At 33.2% G+C, this 21,773-nt stretch overlaps 1 long non-coding RNA gene across 1 annotated transcript in view; it reads left to right on the forward strand.

Annotated features, from left to right (window-relative positions):
* LOC144579879 (uncharacterized) overlaps positions 1–21,773 on the forward strand; it is a 487,785-nt gene that overhangs the window by 176,415 nt on the left and 289,597 nt on the right. The window contains exon 4 of the long non-coding RNA XR_013528453.1: positions 12,860–12,952. This is a non-coding gene — a long non-coding RNA (uncharacterized LOC144579879). The remainder of the gene's footprint in view (positions 1–12,859; positions 12,953–21,773) is intronic.

The following is a 21,773-nucleotide window of genomic DNA, read 5'->3' on the forward strand; positions in this document are numbered from 1 at the left end:
TAGTGAAAGAAATTATGGATCACTGGAGGGATAAAGGCCAGGTGTTTTTTATTAAAGCCAGGGAGTCACAAACTGCTGTAAAGATCAGCCAGATCGGAGGGTTAATACAGGTGGATTTATTAATAAGTTGATGAGTTAGTTAATAGAACATGTTACTATTATTGTTTCCTAAGGGGAAAATAGCAAATAAATATGGTATTCAATATTTACAATCAGAAGAAACAAGAGTATTTGGGTGGCTTTCCCAATAAAATCTTGTGATCTCTTCCTCAGTTACCAGACATGAAAGTGTTCAGATATAGAATCCATTGACTTAAGCAAGTATTTACTCTAATAATTCCTTCAGTTCTTCTCCATACGAGTCTATGGACGTTTACCCAGGTGACTGTACACTGTCTGAATGTAAACACTCAGGTGTATGAGGACTTTTGGACATAGGGTCAAAAATTGGGATTTATGCCTAGAAGCCCAAAGTGCCATTAAAACCCTATGTTTGAGTGGAGATATGCAGAAGCAAGATCATAAACTCTTAGTTAAATTTCCATGTCATTTTTCATTCCCTGAGTGTTACATTTGATACTAAATCAGTTACTGCTACATAGGGTCTTTAGCCTCAAAAGTAGAGCTATATTCCAGGAAAACTCAAATGAAAGCCTCCAAAATTGTCATCTATAAGCCAAGACAGTAAATCAGAACAACATTCCTTGAGGAGGAGTGGCAGAAAGAGAGAAAATGTACTCAAATAATGGTGCAATTCTTGAAGTTCCAAAGGATTCAGGCATGGTGGTTCTAATTGTAATTCCATTTAATTAATTAACTAGGTTGTCCTCTGCTGAAATCAGATGGCTCTTGGAGATCACTGCAACTTACACAGGTAGCCCTAGTTGCAGCCATCATACTAGTCATACCTATTGTTGCTAGAGATTAATACAAGCTCAGATGCATTGTATGCAGTCATTTATTAGGCAAATACACCTATTTTCATTGCATTCAGGAAAGAAAATCCAAACCATTTTATATCCACCTAGGTACTACAGTAATATTAATTTACAGTTTTGCCCCAGGCCTATGTGAACGCTCCTGCCCTCTGTCATAATATAATTCAAAGTGCTTTAGACTGTCTGAAATACCCATGGAATATTATATTAATCCTTTACATCAATGACATCATGCTGATTAAGGCTGATAAACATGAGTTGGCTAGCTTGCTAGAGACTTTGGGCAAGCTACATGTACTCCATAAGGTAGCAGATAAATCTCTTAAGATGAAAGACTGCAACTTCTATACATGTTTAGTGATCCATGAAGCAGAACATGCCAAGTCATTTCCTCCAGTATAAAAAATACATTGCTGGACCTTGCATTACCTACTACAAAGGAACCATAATGCCTATAAACCTCTCTGCATTTGGAGTGAATGCATTCTACAGCTAGGAATACTGCTACTGCCCATATTCTCTGTGACATAAGTGCCTGCCAGATTTAAGTAGGGCTGAAAATTCCACTTTACTGTGTATTATATGATTTCTAAGGAACAGCCTCTGGTATATTACAGGTCTTTCACAGAGACAGATGATTCACTTTGTGTTATTAAATGCCTGGGCAATTAGGAATGCTCCTTTAGGAGGTTAGTTATTTTTAACCTGCAAAATAATAAAGATAGATTGGCAGAGTATTAGTCCATCATAATGTCAAAATGGTATATATAGTATTAAGCCCAAGCCGGACCAGAATGTATGTATTTCAGTCCTCTCTAAAAACTTATCATAGTACCAAAAAAAGTGCTCTGAGGTGAGAATATATACAGATCTTTGGGCTGTGCTTGATGGCTTGGGCTTCTCGTCAGGTTCTGAAATGAGAAGATCTAAGACAAAGAAGTCTAGACATGAATCATGTAAATGAGCATATAGCATAGGATTAAGAATCGTGGACATTTTAATTGCATGTTAATGCATGCTTAGTGTAGATGCAATAAAATACCAAGTGTACAAAATAAATTACCTCATTGCTACTAGCCAGCCTTCATCATTAGCTAGTCTAGAATGATGAGCACATGAATGATCCAGCCACAGTGACAGATATGGAGGTTACACTTGGGCCCCAAAGCATAGATTACCACCTACTGAGGCCAATGTAGCTATTTTCTCCTATGAATGCCTATTTTGTCAGTAGCAGAGACCCATACTGAACCCCTGGTTTGTCACTATTACTCAAGGAGAGAAAACAGCCATTTGGTTGTAGGTTGATGACTTCAGTCCTCTTCTGAGCTGGAAGAGCTATGAGTTCATGGTCCCAGGGATAGGTATATTTTCTAAGGTTGGGTTTTCTTTCCTTATCTGTAAAGTCTCATCTAGCATCACTAAATAGGAGCTTACTGTATTCGTTAGGGTTCTCTAGAGAGACAGGACTAATAGGATAGATGTATACATGAAAAGGAGCTTATTAAGGAGTATTATTAGTATTGAAGTCCCACAATAGGCCATTTGCAAGCTGAGGAACAAGAAAGCAAGTCCAAGTCTCAATACCTCAAAAGTAGGAAAGTCAACAGTGCAGCCTTCAGTCTATGGCCAAAAGTCTGAGAGTTCCTGGCAAAAGACTGGTGTAGGTCCAAGAGTCCAAAGGTTAAAGAACTGGAATCTGATGTTCAAGGGCAGGAAGCATCCAGCATGGGGGAAAGATGGAGACCAGAAGAATTAGCCAGTCTAGTACTTCCATATTGCTCTGCCTGCTTTTCTTTTAGCCATACTGGCAACTGATTAGATGGTATCCACCCAGACTGGGAGTGGGTCTGCCTCTCCCAGTCCACTGACTCAAATGTTTAATGTCCTTTGGCAATACCCTCAAAAGACACACCCAAAAATGGTATTTTACATCCTTTAATTCAATCAAGTGTACATTCAGTATTGACCATCACACTTACCAAATGTCTAACCAATAGCCATAGAATCTCATAGAACATAGCATCCAACCAAGAAACACACTTCACAGAGTATCACGTGACACACTACAAAGAAGCAACCAGGCTGATAAATCATTGGAAGGTCTTATTTGGCAATGCAGATGAAGTGCTAGCTCGGAGGAAACACCAAAAAAGGAGAGGTTACTATCCCCTAGAATACATACACTAAAACATGGACTTAGTGTGCATCCCCAATAGAAAGTCTACATGGTTCTGGTAACAAAAATGGGAAGAAGAAGTAGCCCCACTTACCATCCTTACTGATGACCTACTAGAGAACTTTGTGTCTGTGTCTGTGAAACTCTGGTTGAGTCCTGGTTTCCACTAAGGCTATAGTCTTGCCTGGTAACATAGCAAGAGTTCCACTGAAGTTCAAATTACACCTGCTATGTTAGCACTTGTGTGTGTGTGTTTTATTATTTAAGTTTTTTTTTGTTGTAGATTTCGGAGTACATGTGAAAGTTTGTTACATGGATATATCGTGTAATAGTGGGTTTTGGGCTTCTAGTGTACCTATAGTGACCACCGTACTGAGTAGATAATTTCTGAACCTAATCACGCCCTAATCGTCCCACTTTTGGAGTCTCCAGTGTTTATTGTTTTCATCTTTATTCTCATGTGTACCTGTCGTTTAGCTCCCACTTACAAATAAGAACATGTGGTATTTGAGTTTCTTTTTCTGAGTTATTTTACTAAGAATATTAGCCTTCTGCAGAAAGGCTATTGCTGAAAAAGACATAATTTTATTGTGTTTTATGCTAAAATAGAATTCTATGGTGTATATATATATATAATACATTATATATATATAATATATATATATAATACATTATATATATATAATATATATATATAATACATTATATATATATAATATATATATAATACATTATATATATATAATATATATATAATACATTATATATATATAATATATATATATAATATATATATAATATATATATATAATATATATAATATTTACTTTATCCAATCAACTCTGGATGGACACTTAGGTTGATTCCATGACTTTGCTATTATGAATAGTCCTGTGATAAACATAAACACGGGTGTCTTTTTAATATAATGATTTTTTTTCTCTTTAGTTAGATACCCAGTAGTCAGAATGCTGTGTCAAATGGTCGTATTATTTTTGGTTCTTTGAAAAATCTTTATATTGTTTTCCACAGGGACAGAAATAATTTATATTCCCACTAGTAGTGTATAGATCTACCCTTTTCTCCACAACCTTGCCAAAATCTGGTGCTTTTTGACTTTTTAACAATAACCATACTAACTGGTGTAGGATGATGTCTCATTGGAGTTTTTATTTGTATTTCCCTGTTGATAAGTAACAGTAATATTGAACATTTTTTCATATAGTTGTTGGCTGCATGTATATCTTCTTTTAAGATGCTATAGAAATGCTGTTGATTTTGAGAAATATCTGTTCAAGTCCTCTGCTCACTTTTTATTGGAGTCGTTTGCTTTTATTTTGTTGATGTGTTTGAATTTCCTGTAGATTCTAGATATTGGTCCTGTGGTGGAGGTATAATTTACAAATGTTTCTCTCATTCTTTAGGGTGCCTGTTTACTCTGCTGGTTATATATTTTGCTGTACAGAAGCTTTTTAGCTTAATTAGGTTCAATTCATCTAATTTTGTTTCTGTTGCATTTGTTTTTGTGTTAGTCAAAAAATATTTCTTTATGACAATGTCCAGAAGAATTTTGCCTAGGTTTCTTCTAGGACTTTTATATTTTCCCATCTTGCATTTAAGTTCTTTATCCATCTTGAGTTAATTTTTGTATGTGATGTGAGGTAGAGGTCCAGTTTTATTCTTCTGCATATAGCTGTCAATTTTTCCAGCACCTCTTATTGAATACAGTGTCCTTTCCTAATTGTTTATCTTTTTCAGCTTTGGCAAAGATCTGTTAGTTTTAAGTATGTGGCTTCCAAGTTGTAAAAGAGAAAGTTGAATTATCTCTGATCACTGAAGAAATAACTTTAGAAAACTGAAACTACTCCTCCAGAAGACTCCTAGACATGACTTCAGTCAAGTTTAAGGATACAAAACCAATGCATAAAAATCAATAGAATTTCTATACACCAGTAACAGTCAAGTTGGGAAATGAAATATTTCTGGAACTCAATCTCATTTATAATAGCCACAAACTAAGTATGTACCTAAGAATACATTTATCCAAGTAAGCAAAAGAACTTTATAAGAAGAACAACAGAATATTGATTAAATAATTCTTAGATGACACAAACAAATGGAAAAATATCCCATTCCCATGGATTGAAAGAATCAATATTCATAAAATTACCCAATAGCCCAAAACTATATGCAGATACAACACAATTCTAATCTAAATATCAATGCCATTCTTCACAGAATTAGAAAAAAATCCTGAAGTTTATGAGGCACCAAAAAAGAGCCTGGATAGCCAAAGAATTCTTTAAAAAACAGAACAAAGCCAGTGGAATCATGTTACCTGACTTCAAATTATACTACAGGGCTATAGTCACTAAAACAGTATGGTACTGGTATGCAAATAGACACATTGATCAATGGAACAGAAGAGAAAGCCCTGAAATATTTAAGCACTTTGAGCTCTTTGGAACCAGGAATCAGTGGGTAAGAAATTACCATTTTGGCAAGCTCCATAGGAGGAGGCTGCTATTTTTATCCAAATTCACAGGATTCAGATAATTTCACACAATGAAGGTCAGGATAGAATCCCAGTAATTTGCCTGTATACAACTTGATTCTCTCTTGTCTAATTGTTTCAGTGAACAGGCAAATGCAGCTAGCCTTGAGAAGTGAAAGAATGTCTAAGGCTTAGACCCTCATGAATACAAATTTGGGTCACACTATCAAAACAAACAAACAAACAAAAAACGAACCACCACCACCAACAAAAACCTAAAGATGTGATAATTCTGAGGATATGGAGTATTTAAAATGAGTAATGGAGAAAGGAAAAGATGATTACCTTATGCAGTTCTGACACCTGTATTAGAGGCAGTGACTATAATTTGTCCAACTAACTTCCCGCTTTTAGGTTTCTTTTCTGAAGACAGGGTCTCAGTAAACTTACAGGAACTGCTTACCAAAAATATGTGGAGTAGATTGGTACTGGTGCAAGGGATATAAGAAATCAGCCATGGCCAGGTGTGGTCGCTTGAGTCTGTACTCCCAGCACTTTAGGAGGCCGAGGTGGGTGGATTACCTGAAGTCAGGAGTTTGGACCAGCCTGGCTGACATGGCAAAACCCTGGGTGTGGTGGCCCACTCATATAGTTTCAGCTACTAGGGAAGCTGAGGCAGGTGAATGACTTGAACCTGGGAGGCGGAGGTTGCAGTGAGCTGATATCACGCCACTGCACTCCATCCTGGGTGACAGAGAGAGACTCAATCTCCAAAATTGAAAATTAAAAAAAAAAAACATTTAAGGTGTGCTACTTGGACCTCCCTTCAAGTGAGAAATTACTCTGAGACTTATAGTCAGACAATAGCCTCCAGCTTCCATGATTCAGGATCTACTGCAGCACTGAGGTCATATTCTCTTTGGGCTGCTTCCAGACAATGGCTAGTCTCAGCAGGAATACTGCAAGTAAAATGGCTGTTGTTTGAGGTGCTCATTACTGCTGTGTCTCCCCTTTCTTTTTTCACAACTATCATATCTACATTGAAGTAAAAGTTCTTCCTGCCAAATTCTGTTCCTTCTTCCTTTTAACTTTACAGGGCATTACCCGTACCAAATCGCATTCACATTCAATTTGTTTTATGCTTCTTCTTCCTAGAGGACCCAGCATGGCACAGTAACTCTACCAATGTACTAACTCTTGCCCTCATATGAGACAAAATAAGATCGACCCTGTTTGTAACACTGTAGTTCCATTATAGTCCATTTATTTTAAGATGCATTTACTGAATACCTAATGTGTGAGAGATAATATGGTTATGTTCATGGGTATATACACAGCCACCCACACATGTTAAAAAATGAGTCACAATTTCTATCTTAAAGAAATATAGAGTTTATCTGGAGAGACAAACAGACTTAAAATACTATAATCCCACATTTTAATGGGAATGCATTGAAGTTCTTTGGAATAAGAGAAACTCAAAACCCTTATGTCTGTGAGTCTTTGGAATAATTTTCTAGTCAATGCTTCTAGCCTTTGACCCATTTCTGGTATATTTTGTTTTCCAAAAATGGCCATAAGACCATATTTAGGCTTATAGTGTTCCATAAGCTTAGGAGTCTTTATCTAGAGTTGGAGTCCATTTTCCCTCCCTTGAATTTCTGATGGTGTTTGAAATTGCCATCGTTAACAGAGTAGAATGCAACAGAGGGGAAATTGTATTATGTCTATGTTCTAGGGGAAAAAAAAGAGCTGATACAACTTTCCTCTAAGGACATGTGAGCAAATATAAAAAACAAAACAAAGCAAAACAAAAACATGTGCTTCCTTAAAGAATCAATGTTGGAGAGACACAGGAAGAGACTCCATGGAGATAAAAAGAAATGCCCAATAAGGCCTGGCTATTTGAGGTGTCCTAATCCAAGCCCCAACATTTGAGTGAGCAAGACATCAGTTAATTCTAAGGAAGACCCTTCCAACTGCACTGGGGCAGCAGAGACCGGCTTTCCCATTCAAGGCCTTTCCAAATTGCAGTCATGATTAAAACTACTTCATTTTAATTCACTAAAATTTGATGTAGTTCACTATGCAACAACAAATAACTGAAAGAGACAATTAGACAACGTGTTTGGCAAAGCACTGAAGTACTTGTGATTCACATTATGATTAAGTGCCAAAATTAAAAAAAACATATAAATCAATAAGCAAACACTAAATGTGAAAGACATATTTGTTAAAAGTGCATCCCTGCATTTCTACCTTTCCTTCTATACATAGAGTGTATGTTATTCTGATAGGTATGGATTACATATGACAACTTTTAGCGTTATTCAACTTTTTATCATGGGCAAGAAGTTAAAGGTTTTCTTTATACCATCGCAATCAGTGTTTTCTGGCAATATTTTCATCTTACACAATGTCAATAAATGTTTTTGAATGAATTAAATAATAGAATCCAGAAAAATAAGATTATACTTTACTATCACATAAATGTTAGAGAGGGCTATAGCTTACTAATCAATATTTTATAATATTCAATTTCTTGCCAATGCAATGTTTCAAGGATTATACTTTTAATATGACATTATATTCAAAATGTGAATATATTTTAGGACAGCCTATGTAGGCATCATATCCTCTATAGCATCCAAAAATATATAAGAAAATGTATAGGTATCTAATATATATAATCACAGACACAAAAATATAAACAGAGTTTATCTGATATTAAAATTACTACTTATTATTTCCATGTATTAGGTTGTCATCTAAGATTTATAAGGAAGGATATGTGACTGAAATGTAGTATGGGATTTAATTATTTTGTATGTATTTGTATCTATAAATTCTTTTGGACTTCACTGAGTGCTTTTTACCTTAAATCTGTATCATGTACTCAGGTCCAGGAAATCTATAAAATAGCTTTTCCTTTTGCCTAGTAACAAGAAAGGAAAAACTAGTGGGAATCATAAAAATTTGGTTTTAATACTAGAAAGTGTATATACATATTCACAGAGTCCTGGAAATACATGGCTGCAATAAAGGTATGGTCCACTAACACAATTTGCTCATTACACACTGGAAGATAATATTGGTCTAAAATACAAAAATTACAGAAACAACAACAAAAAGCAAATAGAAAAAAATTAATCCTCTTTCCCAGTTCATGAGCCAGGTCCTTTTTAATATCAAGTAATACTTCTTTGAATTCATCTGGGACACTTTTGCTTTTCCTTTTTTCTTCTTCTTTTTTTTTTTCTTGAGACAGTCTCTCTTTCTTAAACATTGACCTTCATTTCTTCTTCTTTTTTTTTTTTAATTTTCTTAATGGAAAACTGAAAATACTGATTTGAGACAGTTATTTCCTCTAACCTTTCATTTTATTTTCCTTTGGCCCAAGTATTATTTAGAAAGTTAATTACAAGTGTTTTATTTTTGTTTCCAAATATATGGGCACTTCCCACATTTCTGTTATTGAGTTCCAGTTGAATTCTATGCTTGTCAGAGAACATATACTTTGTGAGTTGAATATTTTATATATATTAAGACATCTCCTGTGATCTAGAATATAGTCTCTCTTGAAAAATAATCATGTTTTCTAAAAATACTATTTAGGCTAGTGTTTTTAGAGTATTCTATAATGTCAGTTAGGAATATGGTTGATAGCATTGTTTAAGCTTTCAACATTCTTACTGATTTTTTTCTTTTTGTTTGACCAATACTGAAAAACATTACTTATTGAAATTATACCAGGTAGATTGTTTTTGAAATAGACTACCAGGTATAGTGTATTATAGAAATCAAGAAGGCATTGTAAAACTTATTATTTCAAAATAATTTAAGGACATCAAAAAAATTGCCAATGTTAAGTTCCAAGGTAACGGTATATACCTTTACCTTGCTCCACCTAATGTTAACATTTTCTATAGCCATTTTGTAGTTATCAAAAATAAAAATTTAATGTCAATACAATACATGAACTAAACAGTAAAATATAAGATATTCTAAATCTCCACAATTAGGTATGTGAATGATTAGAATTATTATGAGTTTTGATAAATTGAATATTTTGTCAATATGATGTAATCCTTTTGCTATTCTAATTATTTTAACTGAAGTCATTGTTAAATGCTAATAAAGTCACTATGCAGTTTTTTCTTCTTCAATTAGTAGAAACGTGGTATATTACTTTATATTGTTTAACTTTTAATCTGTTTGTGTATTTATAATTCAAGTTGGTTGTGAGTAGGCAGCATAGAGTTGTATTTTACTTTCTGGTCCAATCTGACAATCTGCAATTTATTTGGCTGTTTAGACAATATATATATTTAACTTTATTATTTCTGTCTTAATTTTATTTTTTAATTAAGATCTACTATTTTTAAAATTATACTTTAAGTTCTGGAATACATGTGCCAAAAGTGCAGGTTTGTTGCATAGGTATACATGTGCCATGGTGGTTTGCTGCACCCATCAACCCTTCACCTACATTAGGTATTTTTTCTCCTAATGCTATCCCTTCCTTAACCCACCTTCACTCCCCAACAGGCCATGGTGTGTGATGTTCCCCTCCCTGAGTTCATGTGATTTCATTGTTCAGTTTCCACTTATGAATGAGAACATACCGTGTTTGATTTTTTGTTCCTGTGTTAGTTTCATCCATATCCTTGCAAAGGACATGAACTCATTCTTTTTTATTACTGCATAGTATTTCATGGTGTATATATGCCACATTTTCTTTATCCAGTGTATCATTAATGGGCATTTGGGTTGGTTCCAAGTCTTTGCATTGTGAATAGTGCAGCAATAAATATATGTGTGCATGAGTCTTTATAGCAGAACGATTTATAAACCTTTGGGTATATACCCAGTAACAAGATTGCTAGATCGAATGGTATTTCTGGTTCTAGGTCTTTGAGGAATTACCACACTGTCTTCCACAATTCTTGAACTAATTTACATTCCTACCAACAGTGTTCAAACGTGTAAAATTGTACCTATTTTTCCACATCTTCTCCAGCATCTGTTTCCTGACTTTTTAATGATTGCCTTTCTAACTGGCATGAGATGGTATCTCATTGTGGTTTTGATTTCCATTTGTCTAATGACCAGTGTTGATGAACTTTTTTTCCATATGTTTGTTGGTTGCATAAATGTCTTTTTTTGAGAAATATCTGTTCATATCATTTGCCCACTTTTTGATGGGGTTGTTTGCTTTTTCTTATACATTTGTTTAAGTGTTTAAGTTCATTGTAAATTGTGGATATTAGCCCTTTGTCAGATGGGTAGATTGCAAAAATTTTCTCCCATTCTGTAGGTTGCCTGTTCACTCTGATGATAGTTTCTTTTGCTGCCCTGAAGCTCTTTAGTTTAATTATATCTCACTGTCAACTTATAAGAGACATAAAGAACCTTTCTAAAAACTACAAACCACTGTTCAAGGAAATAAGAGATGACACAAAGAAATGGAAAAACATTCTATGCTCATGGACAGGAAGAATCAATATCATAATAATGGTCATATGCCCAAAATAATTTACAGATTCAATGCTATACCCATCAAGCTACTATTGACTTTCTCCACAGAATAAGAAAAAAAACTACTTTAAATTTCTTAAGGAACCAAAAAAGAGCCCATATAGCCAAGAAAATTCTAAGCAAAAAGAGCAAAGCTGGAGGCATCATGTTACCTGACTTCAAACTATACTACAAGGCTACAGTAATCAAAACAGCATGATACTGGTACAAAAATGATATATAGACCAATGGAACAGAACAGAGGCCTCAGGAATAACACCATACATCTACAACCATTTTATCTTTGACAAACCTGATAAAAACAAGCAATGGGGAAAGGATTCCCTATTTAATAACTGGTGTTGAGAAAACTGGCTAGCCACATGCAGAAAACTCAAACTGGACCCCTTCCTTATACCTTATACAAAAATTAACTCAAGATGGATTAAAAATTTAAACATAAGACCTAAGTCTATAAAAATCCTAGAAGAAAACCTACGCAATAACATTCAGGACATAGGCATGGACAAAGACTTCGTGAATATAACACCAAAAACAATGGAAACAAAAGATCTGCTATTCTTACATTTGTTTTTTATTTGTCTCATCCACTCTTGTACTTTTTTTTCCTAGCTTCTCTAAATTGGATTAGTTTAACATTTTGCATAATTCCATTCTATATCCATTGCCTGTCACTCACAAATTACTGATGGCCAAATAACATACAGTAAGGTTTCCATAGAGAACATCTCAATTTTTACATTTTCTACAAATTACATAGTTTTATTAATGAGTTTTGCCATTACGGGTTTTGGATACATAAATTCACTTATTTAGGAAAAATAATCAAAATAAGCCATTTTAGATTATAGCTACTTTGCTACTTCCTGAACTGATATGGCTTGGTTGTATTCCCACTCAGATCTCATCATGAATTGCAGTTTTCATAATTCCCGTGTGTCATGGGGGGACCTCATGGGAAATAATTGAATTACAGAGGAAATAATGATAGTGAATGAGTCCTAATGAGATTTGATGGTTTTAAAATGGGTTTTCTCTTCTCAACCTTTCACTTTCACTCTTCTTGCAACCATGTAAAAAAGGATGTGTTTGCTTCCCCTTCCATATGATTGGAAGTTTCCTGAGTTCTCTCCAACCCTATGGAGTTGTGAGTGAATTATACTTCTTTCCTTTATAAATTACTCAGTCTCAGATATATCTTTATCAGCAGCACGAGAATAGACTAATACAGTAAATTGGTACTGAGAGTGGGCGCTGCTGTAAAGATAACCAACAATGTGAATGCAACTTTAGAACTAGGTAAAGGTCAGCAGTTGAAACAGTTTGGAGGGCTCAGAAGAAGATAGGAAATTGTGGGAAAGTTTGGAACTTCCTAGAGACTTAGAAGGTAAAACTTTAAACTTGGACTTTTGAGTTAATGCTGGAATGAGTTAATACTTTGGGGGACTGTTGGAAGGGCATGATTATGTTTTGAATTGTGAGGACATAAGATTTTGGAGGGTCCAGGGGTGAAATGATATGGTTGACTGAGTCGCCAGCCATATTTCTATCTGAATTATAGTTACCAAAATCCCTATGTGTCATGGGAAGAACACGGTAGGAGGTAATTCAATCATAGGAGTGGTTACCTTCATGCTTTTCTCATGATAGTGAGTGAGTTCTCACAAGATATGATGGTTTTATAATGAACTTTCCCCTCTTCACTCTCAGTCTTCTTCCTGCTGTCACCTAAAGGAGGATCTGTTTGCTTCTACTTCCACCATGATTGCAAGTCTCCTGAGGCTTCCACAGCCCTGCAGAACTGTGAGTCAATTAAGCCTCTTTTTTTAAACTAAATTACCTAGTCTAGAGTGTGTTTTTATTAGAAGTATGAGAACAGGTTAATACACCAAATAATAGCTGATATTTTCTGTATTAATAAATCATTCAAGATCTTTTCTTCTTTATCAACCAAGAACTCTAAAGTAGAAAGATCTAAAAGTTCTGGTCAACATAATATGAAATTATAGGTAGAGAATATATTTAACTGTCAGTCACATGTGGTCACATCATGCTCTGAAATGAATGTTAAAATGAATATCACCTTGGAATTTATAATCAATTTTATCCTTTAACCCTTCAGTATGACACATTTCTTTACTCTTCATCAATACTTTACCTTACCTATCATTCCTCATTGATGCCCTAATTATATCAATTTCATCTCACCATGTGATACAATTTTATTACCTAAAATAATATAGACAAATGTTATTTAATTATACATTATATTAAGTGATTTCTGTCAGTGTAATTCTATTAAAGTTCCAAGAAATAAGAATACTTTATTATTTAATTTGTTTATTCAATATCTAGAATCTCAGCATCATAGCCTGTATTTCTAGATTACATATAAACAGAGAATATTTAATGTATAGTTTTCCAATTCATTAGGCAACCTTAAGGGTGGAAACATCTTAAAACAAAATATCCTTGGTATGATATTAATAAATTAAGTAAAATTCAATTCTCTTATGAAGCAAATGTTGCACAGCAAAATATTAGAATATTAAGGAAAGATAAAGATAGGCTTACTGATCAAAGATAATAGATGGAAATTTAAAAAGCAAACATTTTACTTCGTCCAGACTGAAACAAATTGTTTTTCTAATTTTGTATTATGTTAACACATACTCTCTCTTCTGTCTTTCCCTAAGGTACGCATTTCCTAATGCTTACTTATATAGAAAATAGGTCAAAAATTCAGAATAATTCTAAAACACTATGCACCATACTTACTGATTCTTAAGATAGAATATGTTTTCACTAATTCTATATAAGTTTCTATGAGGCATAACAGAAATAAGCTCTGAGAATGCTTGCTATCTCCCCAGAGATGCCATGTACAGATTTAGGAAAATTAAAATTTGAAATATTGTTATATTTATTGGGTTTTTAGATTACTAGATCTAATTGATGAAATAAATACACAAATACAGCAAAAAACTGTTTAATCTGGCATTTTTTTTCTTTTCTTTTTCTATACATAGCTTTGGACACATTACTTTGGAAAATCAGTTACAAAATATGTCAAAAATTATCTACTGTATACAAGAAACTGTCATATTCATTGGATACCCAGCAGTTAATAAAATAAGTCTTCACAACCTAGATAGGTTCTTGGAAAATGGAACTTTAAGCAAAACAATGTGTAGTAAAACTATTTTAAATTAGTGTTATAACAAAATAACAGTACATGATGACATGGTTTGGCTATGCCCTCCCCAAATCTCATCTTAAATTGTAATACTCCTAATCCCTATGTGTCCTGGGAGGAACCCTGTGGGAAGAACTCCATGGAAGGAGATTAGAGTATGAGTGAGTTCTCACAAGATCTGATGGTTTTATAAGGGTTTTTTTTCCTCTTAACTCTGTACTTCTCTCTTTGTCATATAAAGAAGGATGTGTTTCTTTCCCTTCTGCCATGTTTGTATAAGTTTCCTGAGGCCTACCCAGTCATGTGGGGAGTCAGTTAATCTTCTTTTATTTATTAATTACTGAGTCTTTGGCAGTTCTTCACAGAAGTGTGAGAATGAACTAACATGCAGAAAAAATATTGTTTGGGAACCTTCTGTACATTCTTTTGCTTAGTCACAGTTTCCAAAAACCTATCAACAATGTTAGTGAGAACATACTAAAAAGTAGAAAGATGTTCTCTTTAAAAATTTTATCTGGCTGGGTGGATCATGAGGTCAAGAGATCGAGACCACCCTGGTCAACATGGTGAAACCCCGTCTCTACTAAAAATACAAAAAATTAGCTGGGCATGGTGGCGCGTGCCTGTAGTCCCAGCTACTCAGGAGGCTGAGGCAGGAGAATTGCCTGAACTCAGGAGGCGGAGGCTGTGGTGAGCCGAGATCGCGCCATTCCACTCCAGCCTGGGTACCAAGAGCGAAACTCTGTCTCAAAAAAAAAAAAAAAAAAAGAAATATCTATGAACAATAATAAGTTTCATGGATTACACAAACGTGCTTAGTATCATCACAGAATAAAAAAAATATTAATGACATTTAAAAAATTGTTCATGATTTTCTTGCTTTGTGATTGTTTCATCAAATATTCCAAAGCTTTTCATTCTTGTTGAAACCATATACATAGAATTAAGCACAATAGGTTTTTTATTTAAAATAACTCTCAAATGTCATTACAGCATCATTCTCTACAATAGGCTATGACAATAAATAAGTGTTTTAGAGGATTTTTATATCAATCAGAGGTTTTATATTTCACAAAATAATATATGAAAATAAGTATTTGTAATGACACATTTTATGACAATAATTCAGCCAACCATTATGGCATGGCATTCGACATATGTTGTATTTTGTATTGGATAAGGATGTAACAATATAAAGTCAACCATGGTGAATATAAATTACCATAGATGAAATTTCTAAGGAGAGAAAAGGTTTAAACTAAAACCTATGAGCTAGAGACAATTATTCTATTATTACTTTGGTTTCTGGAATGGATGTATTATAGGGGTATGTGTGTGTGTGTGTGTGTGTGTGTGTGTGTGTGTGTCTGTGTCTATGTGTGTATGTAAAAACTATTTTATTTTTCAAGGACAGGTGAGTTATACATAAATAACTGTCTTACTCAATGACTCAGAGGCAACACGAATTCAATTACTGTGGTATAAGAATAGGAATACTCTATGCTAGGTCTGGGACCCAATCCAAAAAATAAAAGTACTATTATGTATCCATGGATATGAAGGTTATTATTCTCAGTCAATAGAAGATAATTCAATATGCCCAGAATTTTGGTAGACAAAAAGGTTAAACATAAAACCATTAGTGGGGAGTAGTGATCATTTAACTTAAATATTAAATCATGTCCTTTGCAATTTGTTTAAAAGAGTAAATTTATCACTGCTGCTAAAGTACAGGATACTGTTTACTACAGACTTCTTTGAAGAAAACAAAGACACAGGTTTAATATATATTCATACTGTAGAGTGATTTCCTATTGCAAATGACTGGAAAACACTTCTAGCATCCTAATGTTTCTGTGCTGATGGGCTCTTCTGTTGTTCAATGTGTCTAGAGCAATAAAATCAGCTTGTAAGCTTTGCCTCAGCAGCTGAGCACTGCATGCATTCAGGTCATTATGGCAGTGGGGTGCTCCGTTGAGAAAATGGTGTATAAATAACTGGTAACATGCGCGAAGTCTGATTTTACTGGCCAGTTACTATTTTTAGAATTCCCCTTGCATTTGAAAAGATTTATGCTTCTGAGGAATTGAATGCAAAAGCATGAATGCTAACTCCACTCTGACAACACAAAACCATTCTTAGGAAGTGACTGTTTTAGAAATGAGTTTTGAAAATCAAAGTAGTTCTTTTATTAATGAAATTATACTCTACATTTTGTTAAATATTACTATGGGAACATTTAATAAAATTTGACCAAAATATAAATCTCAGAGCAAGACAACACTAGTTTTGCATTAATATTGCATGCTATTTACTAGTGCTGTACTTTTGATGCGTTCTCTACCACTTTAAAAAGTTTTACTTCATTTTTAAAAATTTACTTTTAATGAATACATACTATCATTTATTCTCTCTCTTCTTCTTTCCTTGTTTTCTTCCCTTCTCTCTCACACACACAAACTTCCCATGAACACATGCAATACTTTCAACAAATAATATGCAATTCAAATAGTTATACACATATACTCTTATATTTACTATTTGCGACTTTTTACTTACAGTTGTATTTCACATTCTACAAAGCAACACTGTCATGCTTCTAAACTATTTTAGCTTTGTTAATTAAGTAAAAAGAAATAAGCTTATTTTGTAAATTAATAGCATATATTTTATATCATCTATAATTACATATTTAAAGTAAAGTTTTCTTAACTTAAAAAGTAAAGAAAGCATATGGTGTAACTATACTTATCTATTATTTGTAGCATATTCTAGGCTTGGAGCATCTAGGATTTGATAAATATTAACATGAGATCATTGAGGCACCTAAGTTAAATTCATAAGTATAAAAATGCAAATGCTATATACTTATATATGTCATAACAGAATTAATGATTTTCTTAATTCCAGTATGATAGACTTATGGTTCTTTATTTTGGCCATTCCTTTGATGATTGATAGATGATGTTGACTAGTGCTACTTCTCCTGTTATTAGCTACATATTTTAGCATCTACTACATGATAGATGCCAATCCAACTGTTCACAAAATAATTTCTAATTGTCAGACCAACTGTAAATGTTATGTAATAGTATCCAAATATGGAGGACACTGTAGTTCAAGGGCAATAAACTTGATCTATATTCACAGAACTACCAAGTTAGTGAGCCAGGATTGTAATGCAAGTCTTTAAGGACTTAAACCCATGCTATTTTAAAAATTGCCATGCTATCAAAGGTTGATTTAATTTGATTTATACTTTTAAATAATTTTATAATTCATCTGAAACCCAATCACAATCACTCATCATTATCTCTTACCGTAGACAAAATGCGTTTTCAAGACCAGCCAAAACCATATATAGTGAGAGTTTATGACTCATGTTGGCCATTGAGTACTACAAAGATGAATATGGAAAGATCCATGCACAAATAAATACACTGAACATTTTAATGAATAATAGTGATGTATATTAATATATATATTGAAAGAGATTCATAAATTCTATAAAGGAGAAATTAATTCTGACGTGCATTCTGACAAGATTTATAAGATGGTTAGTTTACAAATGAGTAAAACCTCAATACATGATGTGGTTACAAGAGAGGGAAGCATAAATATTTTAAGCAAAGACACTAAAGTTCAAAAATACACTTAAAATGGCAAATGTGGTTGGAGCACAGTTTTGCTTGTTTCGCTTTGCAGAGGTGTTTGTTCTAAGTTGTAATAGTAATACCATGATAAAACTTAAAATTCATCTTTTCTTCTTTCCTCTTTCTTCTGAAAATACTAAAGATCATTACCACATATATTATTAAAATTATATATTCCATAATATAAACCCACTTTCATACATACTTTAAGTTATGTTTTTAATGGAATAATAACTTAGTATTTAAAAATTACTTTATGGCCTATTGACTATTGTTGTCATTGAAACTGCCTGAACTCTGAAAATAATTTGATTTTATTTTTGGAAACTTTAAGAAAGAATTAAACTTGGCAGGAAATTAAACCTATGAAAGAATGTGAAAATATATAGATTATTTATTAACTATTAACTGCTACCTACTATATATTCTCTTAGCATTTCATATCTGCCTTTAATATAAAATGTATGTAACTCCAATTATAATTATTCAATTTATGTTTTTGTTGCTCCCTCAAAATGTAATCTCATTCATAACCACCATTCCACATGTTTCCTTTCTTTAGATTACTAGGCCCAAATGCAATGTCCATCATAGTTTTATATCTTTAAAAGACATAGGATTTAATGCATGTTTGATGTCTTGTTAAATTAAGAGAGAATAATAGTTTCTCTGAAAGCAAAAGTATTGTCACATTTTCTACAGAAATATAATCTACACATATATGACTCTAAACCAATTAGATCTGTTCTATTAAATATTTTATTTGCTGTTTTTAATATGCAAAAATTATTTCAAAATGACTCTTTATAGGAGTATATTATGGTAGAGAAATATGCACACCTCCTTTGCATAAATGTCTACAGAAAAAATTGAGAGCATTCTAGTTTGAAGAAAGCCACATAAATAATTTACCACTGTTAAAAGAAGTATAATAAGACTAACATGATGGAAATGTCACGGAACCTAGTAACTTTTAAAATATCACAGAGGCTGGATGCAGTGGCTCATGCCTGTAATACCAGCACTTTGGGAGGCCAAGGTGGGCAGATCATGAAGTCAAGAGATAGATATTATCCTGGCCAACATAGTGAAACCCCATCTCTATTAAAAATACAAAAATTAGCTGGGCATGAGTGGCTGTAGTCCCAGCTACTTGGGAGGCTGAGGCAGGAGAATTGCTTGAACCCAGGAGGTGGATGTTGCAGTAACCCTATATCTTGCCACTGCACATCCAGCCTGGGCGACAGAACAAGACTCCATCTAAAAAAATGATAATTAAATAAAAAATTTAAAAATCACTAAGAAATTTCAGAATATTAACATACCACTAATGAAATGATCTGTCATAAAATTATTTGCAGAAATTTGATTATTCCATATTTTAGGCCCATGAAATATGGTTTAAAAATCCTTACTTTTTTTTTCTATAACCCATAAAACAAAAAGAATGAAACAGTTTGTAGTAGATATATGCTGAAAATATTTCAGTGTCAGGATGTGCTTGTGTTATAATTCCTATCCTGATTTATCATAAAAATATTGCAATTCAATTATTTTTGTAGTTATGGTGCAGGAGAGATGGAGAATTAGCAAGATCCTCTGATTTTGTCTGCTCTTACAAGATTTCTAAAGTAACTGGAATTTTCCCAATCAATGCCTAGACCTCCCTGATATTTAAACATTTTGGATTTCATTTGTTTCTAATAGTAGGATCATTTTGCTTGTGTCTACTACTGAATTTGAAAAAAAAATTAATCTGACTTATTAATTATATAATTTTTGTTCTATATATTATATTTATACATGCATAGTTATCTGTTCTGATTGCCTACTTTATCTTACAGTATAGGTTGTGAATATAGGTTGTGAATTTTTCTTACTATTATGTTTAATATGTCTTTGTATGTATAATAGTTATACATACAGATAGCACACACACACAAACACATATACATTTTTGTTTCATAGTTTAGGTATGAAGAATTTTGATAATCATGCTTCTTAAGTATATCATCAATATTAATTAATGTAAACCAATCTCATTTTCATTTTTCCTGAATTATTCTTCTCCAGTCCCAGTTTTCTCTCTCACTAAATGAACATACACTAATGTGAATTGTGTTGCCTCATAACATTTTATAGATGTTTTTGTTTATATATGTTTATGCATATTTTACTTAAAATTTTCATAACTGTTATTATTCTAGATATTCTGTTTCTCACTTTTCTCACTGAACTCTTTTTCAGAAAATCTATATAGTTATTAAAACTTATGTATATTTAACTTATAAATGTAATATTATTTCTAAGGATTCCCTCACTGAGCAAACAATTGGAGTAGAACTTTTTTTTTTCCTGACATTTTAAACTTCCTCCCATAATTTTAACTTTTGCTTCAGTCATAGGTTCCTTTGGTCCCAGATCACTTGTCGTATTTTTCTTTTCTTTCTACATTTTTTTCCTTCTCCAAACCCTCCATCATTTTGTTTGTTTAGAAAACTAACCTCCAAGTATTACTTTTTTATTTGAGGTTGATTTTGTTATTAATGAACTAAAACATGAAGCAAATTAAATTTCATATTGGAGACACACACACATACACACACACACACACACACACACACACACACACACACCAGTATTCAGAATCAGAGTCCTAAAGGAAAGGCAGGTAGGTAATTGATCCAAGGACAGAATTTTGTCAAAATTACCAAGTGGTCTTTCTTGTTTTGCTCTACACCAACCATGTTGCTACATCTTGAGACTGGATTCTCTTTTAGCTGCAACAACAATTTGGGCAATGATTCCCCACTCATACATGTGAGCAAGAAAGGCTGTCTTGCTCAGGCTGTGTATTCACAGTAAGAAATATTTTCCTAGTAAGAAGCCCCCTTTCCAGAGAGACTCTGTCAATTTTGTCCTCAGATGTAATTGATTAAATTTTCTTAGGCTGAATTTTTGTAAGCCAGTTACCAGTAAGAAAAAATAGGTTTTCCATAATAAGACTAGATTGTTCAGACCCTTCCAATGAATTGAGAATGTGAGGAAGGTAAACATGTAAAACTGTGAGTCAATTATACCTCTTTTCTTTATAAATTACCCTGTTTTAGGTATCTCTATTAGCAGCATGAGACCTGATTAATACACTAACCTACTCTCCTTTCTTACTTTGATATTCTATCAGAGGACAGATGAGATCACTGATAAAGTCAACATACTGTTCTATCTTTTGAGCAGAGAAGGTGAACAATGTCTGGACAGGCAAAGGGGAATGTCCACCATAGTTTTAAGAAAAGGTAAAACTGTGGGGTTGCCCTACCATACATTCTTGATAATCCATTGTATTTTTCATTATGGAATATAATTTATGCTCTGACTCCTACACAGAGTATAATTCAAAACTGCAGAACATACAACATTAAGGAAGCATATGAATTATAAACTCAGAACCATTTTTTTCTGCTTTCCTTGGGTGACATTCTGTTCTTGAAACGATGATAAATTAGAAGAGGGAAAGGCTATAGAGATGAAGGAAATTACTACAAGCATAAATCACATTCGTTAATACATCCTAGTAATATTTTCTACTTTGGTAATCACTAATTTCTATGATTATGTTTTCACTAATTTTAAAATATTTATATTTTTAATGTTTTTATATATGTGTATCAAAATTGGCAGAAAGTTGAATTTAATCTTTTCTTTAATTTGGCAAATACAATAGACTAAGATTCTGCTATAAAAAGAAATGTAGTTTTGATATATCTATAATGTG

Source organism: Callithrix jacchus, chromosome 17 (assembly GCF_049354715.1).
Source record: "Callithrix jacchus isolate 240 chromosome 17, calJac240_pri, whole genome shotgun sequence".
In the NCBI taxonomy this organism is placed as follows: domain Eukaryota; kingdom Metazoa; phylum Chordata; class Mammalia; order Primates; family Cebidae; genus Callithrix; species Callithrix jacchus.